The sequence below is a fragment of the Gambusia affinis genome, linkage group LG07, assembly GCF_019740435.1.
Source record: "Gambusia affinis linkage group LG07, SWU_Gaff_1.0, whole genome shotgun sequence".
Classification (NCBI taxonomy): domain Eukaryota; kingdom Metazoa; phylum Chordata; class Actinopteri; order Cyprinodontiformes; family Poeciliidae; genus Gambusia; species Gambusia affinis.
Genome location: NC_057874.1, coordinates 14,508,002 through 14,513,918, shown reverse-complemented (window position 1 = coordinate 14,513,918; position 5,917 = coordinate 14,508,002).

The following is a 5,917-nucleotide window of genomic DNA, read 5'->3' as shown; positions in this document are numbered from 1 at the left end:
CTCCTGCTTTTAGGCAGGAAACTACAGTCAGCAGTGATTGTGCTTCCTCCAGGCAATAAAGTAGTTGGGCTGAACTGTACTGTCATATAATTACCCCTTTAACCCGAACCAGACAGAGCACTAACACAGACAAGCCTTCATTACAAATTTGAAGTCAAGAAGTCACATGTTTTGTCATTAATAATGAACAGTTTTGTCTCCAGGAGTAGTAATGCTGTCAACAATTTATAAGTGTTTATTATCAGTAAACATTCTTACATTCTCACGCCATAGAACATATTCTAAAACACGTACAAGAATATTATCACAATCTCCTTTTTTTGTCTGAGATAAATTGTACAAATATTATCTGCTGTAATTGAAATGTTTATTATGGGAATGTTGCTGTTTTTGTTATACATGCCCTCATGTTTCATGAAAATAGTTTCACTTTAAAAGAAAACAGTAGGTAACGGCTTTTTAAAAGAACCCAGCTAAAACATGTTGGAGCAGGTATCAATCAACAGATAAAGTCAATATTTCTTAGAAATAATAACAATTAAAAAAACAGTTATCACAAACCTGCTGGCGCTGCAGGTAAAGATGCATAAAAATATTTAAAATACATTCAACTTTGATTGAACCAGCATAATCCTGAGAAAGGTCAAAAAATGTATCCTGCTTTGTTAAATAGGGAAAAATAGCAAAATATTGATATCCCTTTAAAAAGCATCTAATTGAAGATTTTATGTCTTTATGCACTTTACTGTCGTAAGCAAATCGGTTTCTTGGAACTTTTATATGGTGATCCATCACTTTCAGTTTCCCTCCTACATACTTGACATGAAATGATCATTTGTTTTGGTCACTGGCCACTAAACTGGAGCACTCATATTGCTACAAGCGGAAGTGATCATGGTAGTAAAACAGATCTTTAAAGCTTACTCGGGCCTGCAGCGAAGAGTGGCATCTTAGCATCACCAAGTCTCCGTAGCAATAACTAGACGCTATCTCACTTTTATGCACAAGCACCGTCTCCTTTCTTTTGTTGTTGTTCTATCGTCAGCAACATAGACATGGTCAAGTCTCCTTAATTCTACTGAGTCTTTAACTGGAATAATGTGCTTTGTTCAGATTAGATTTACCTTGGTCTGTCTAGCAACAGACACTACAAGGGTTTGAGATGAAACAAAAGACAAACTCACCTATGGCCCACTCTTCACTATGGTGAATCTGTGATGCTGTGGGCCTGCTCCTTAGCCAGAGGTAGTGGAGACCAAAAAAGCATCCCAAGCAATAAGAAATGCCAAGACATTTTAATATGTCTTGACTTCTTTCTGTTTCTCAATCCACCCCTTTTTCTAGGGGGGGAGGAAGGCAGGGTTCAGGGGAGACTCAGCTGAGAAACGGCAGATGCTAGAGGGCTGAACTCCTTCATAAAGGTCTTCTGACCGGACCGCGTGAAAACTCGTGCTCAGACAGGAAAGATGCTGGAAATGTCAACACTGACGGGCAGCACAGAGAAAGTAAGGAGGACACAAGAGACGTTAATGTGAGTAAAAGTGTACAGCAACACTTGACAAGAATCCTCAAGCCTCTACAAAGGCTATTTAACAATTCAGTTTGTTTGTCTGTGCTTTTAAGAAGTACAAGATGTGGTGGTGAGAAAACGAGCATGAGAAAGAGCATGTGCAGAGAGAGTTGAGGGTAAAATGTGGTTCCAATCATTCACAAAGATGCTTTTGTTCTGCAGCTGGGCCCCGCTGCTCTGACTGTCTGTGTCTCTCTTCTCGACAATCCTGCCACACAACGATGCCTTCTTGTGTGGCAGGAAATGCTAGTGTGAGGATTCGCATGGTAGAGAATACATGGGCTTACCTGTAAGACACTTAACAGCTGCCAGTGTGTTAAATATTAGAAATAAAAAAATGACACAACCACCATAAATCCAGTACAGATCGGATTTTATCCGGGATATTAACACTATTACTTTTTCTTGCAGAGTTTTCTAAACCTTCTGCTTTTCCAAATGGTGTTTTTATTGCATAGATTTCACCCAGTTGCACAAGCTATGATCAAAGCCATTAATGTTCAGTCGCCTGATGTCATCGTGCTGTCAGGAGCTGTGACTGCACTTACACTTATGGTAAAAAGAAAAGCACACCCCCTTTTTGCATTCTAAATGTTGGTGTGTACTTAAATTTCCACACACTTTTCACTGGAATGGGTGCTGTGCTTTATTGTACACTTGAGACTAGAGTCCAACAATGTTAGAGTCTGTAAAGATCACATCCTTTACAGTTATTCATACCACTGCAAATTAGCCAAGTCTCTGGGAAAAGCTTCCTAATTAGACTGATAAATCAGGAACAGCTGTTTTCACCAACTCAACAGGTGAAAACTGCAACTCTCTACTATTGGTTAGTGGTAAGCCATGGCTAAAACAAAAAGATAAGGTGCAGTGAAGACCTGCAGTTGCACATTGTGTACTCACTACTCAGGAAGGGGTTACAAGGCCATTTCTAAGTGTCTTTAAGTTCCTGTGATCAGAATGCAAATATTATTAAAAAGAAACAAGACGTTCCATGTTTCAGGACTCATCACATTATATTCTGTTATTGTGTTTCTAATGTTAGTATTTTATTCAAATTTTATGTGGCACAACACAGGGGGAAAAGTTATGACAATTCCAAGGGCCCCTGGCCGACATGGGGCCCTCTGCAATTTATTTATTTTAATTATTTTTCCATAGAAATAGAAAAAAATTGCCAATTACAAAATTAATCCTATTGTGTTTTAGCAGTAAAAATCAAATGTTGCCCCTCCTAGACCAAAAAGCACACATCCATATTTGCACCGAACCCCCCTGGATCTGCATGAAATGGTTCGTTCCTGCTTGGAGAGCTTGACTGTGACGGTGTTCAGCAGCAGTCAGTAGAAGAGAAGAACGACTGTGGCTGTTACTATTCCGCCAAGAAAAATAATAGTCATGTTTTCAAAAAAAAAAAAGAACATACAGAAATAGAGAGAGAAAAAAACAAGAGTGTCAATTTATAACCCAGTTTTTCTCCAAGAGAAGTGGGTAGACTGTCTGAGAACCATTTAGCATAATTAGCTCAGCTGCAGACTACTGTTTGCCTCCATTTCACTAGAATTCTATGAACGAAGGAAAAAAATTACCAACATATTCATATATTTAACTTGCACCTGTACCTCTTACCACACTTAACAACAGATGAGTCAGTCAGCAGCTCTAGCTCAACGTCCCTCCTGACCCGTGCTCTCTTAAGTGAAATTAAAGCTGCAGTATGTAACTTTCAGAACGTTACATACTGTTTTACATATTTGTTAAAACTGTCATTATGTTGTGACAGTTTGGTATGAGAGATAATCTGTGGAAAATTTATTTCATCTGCTTTTTCACAGTACTATCTAGGAAAAACCAATCAGAGGCATGAGAGTTTTAGTGTTGTCAATCACAATCTCATGTGGCTGCTTCCTCCCTCTCCTTGCTCTGTGCTATGCTGCAGCTAGCAATAACGATAAGTTGTTTCTCCACCATTAGCACATTTAGTAGTGAGTGAATGAGGTTGATTGACAGCACTAAGACCCTCCTCCTGGTCTTGATTGGTTGTTTTTGGCCAGAACATTTCATTACTTTAGCTAGTCCCAACTCGTCATATATTGACGCATGGGACATCCGTCCTCCTCACATATTGACACGAGGGGTTTTACCTTATGCCTTACCGAAATTTTTTCCCTAAATCTAACCAATTGTGGGGTTTTGAAGGTTTTTTTTATTTTAAATAATAAAAAAAGAAAAAACGGTGGAGTGAGTAGATCCATGCAGATCTACAGACATGCAGGCAGCAGCAGATACACAAATCTGTTGTGTTGTTTTCGGTGAGTCAGTGCACTGTTTGGAGGGTGGCCCACCGCTTGAACCACAGACATGGAGGCAAAGAAGGGAGAGGAATCACAGTCAGTGCACCAGGGAGAAACAGAGAGAGATGTGAGCATGGCTCCCAGTGAATTTACTTTATGACTCATATGGTCTGCCTGGACCTCAGTGCTCTGCATGCTGTTGGGACTTGCAGCCGTTCACACCCTCTGCTCACACCCGATCACACAAACATGCATATTGATTTAGCATGGCAGGGGCGTGAAGATCTACTTTCCCACAAACAAATCTGCAGACATCTGGACCTGCTGCTTACTCTATCCCGATGAGCGCTGAGAAAACCGCTCGAGCCCAAAAGCCTCATCTCCAAGCCAAAAATAACCTCTTTGTCTGTTGCTCTGCACCTTGGCTCACCTTGCACAAATACATTGTGCTTTGTTTCTGCACAGTATTCATCTTGTGCATATGTGCCTGAAAATGTACATATGTGTGAAGGTGCCTGCATGCTTGCAGCTATTCAATAGACTTAGGAACAAGGGGCGGGGGGGAGACCCTACCAAAACCAAATGTCACAGGGATTTAAATGTCGGGAATGAGATTCTTCCCAGTGGAATAACAGCGAAGTTCACTGGATTAAATAAAGTTTCAACTTTCAAAAAATTCAAGAGACTTTTTCTCCCTGAAGCAACACATTCGTGAAGCATTGCAGAGGTTTAAAGACGAGCTGTAGGGCATGCAGCACACCTGCACAAGAGGTAAGGAGGTAGAAGGAAACATAAGCAACTGGAACCTTCTCGTTCACCTGCACACATAAAACCATGTTGGCTCTATATAATGTTCTTCTACCTGTTTTTATATTTTCCCACATTGTACAAGTAGCTCACTTAATCCTGGGTCTGTACTCTCTGGCCCTCCCTGTTGGCCGAATCACGACAATGGAGTCCAGGAATGTTTGTTGCTGGGTTTATGTTTGTTGGATGCCGCTTGTGTTTTCTGGGTTGTTTACTCCTCCTGGTGGCCACTCACTGTATCACAGCACACTCTGACCCCGTAAAAGGCCCCCGCTGATTAAGCAGAACTGGCACAAGCACTGTCTTAAATCTAAAGGCTGGTGATCTGTGCTAAAACACCAACATAGCTAGACCCTTTTAATAAATTATTTATTTATCTATCACATAGCCTCCTTTGCTTTTGAACAAAAGTCCTTATTTTGCAAAGAGTGATTCAAGTTTGATGCCACAAAAGTTAATGTCTGGACATTTTTGATTCATTTGCTGCTCTATTTAGAAGTGACGCATATTGCATAGTGAACAATGAAACTTTGTAAGTAAAGTTTATTTTCTTTCAGCTGTAGCTGTGCCTACTCCTTACAGGCCAACTCACAAGTTTGCACAGACCTATGGGCATTGCAGTCATATTAATTGTGGGCTTTTAAAGATGCATTTGCTATTTTTGAAAAGTGTACTGATTACACCTCCTACAACCTGCTGTATTTTTTTTTTCTTCGAAAAGAGAAACACTAAATTATTGTAGATTTTCTAAACTCCACACAGGTTCAACATTATGCAACTCATAAAATGACTTCTTCCTAGAGGTCTTAAATATTTCACCACTCTTTCAGTCTGAACTGGATACATCTATTTTAGTATAGATGTATACACCGTAATAATGATGTATACACCGTAATAATGATGTATACACCCTAATAATGATGTATACACCCTAATAATGATGTATACACCCTAATAATGAAACATTTTTTATTATTAGGGGGTATGTATTTATTTGTGCATGTATTGTCATTCTGTGTGCATTAAAAAAATGCACAATAAGTTGTCCAACATGTGCTTGTTTTTAAAAACAATTGAATCGTTAAAGGCCAAAATATGAATAAGATGTTCACAGTAGGTTGCATCTTCATATGTTGTGTTACTTTATAAAGGTATAGTGTGAATAATGATCAATTTGACATAGATAACTAAAAACTAGAACTAAAACCGTGAGCGCAATAAGAGAAGGAACAAAGACGCAGCCTAG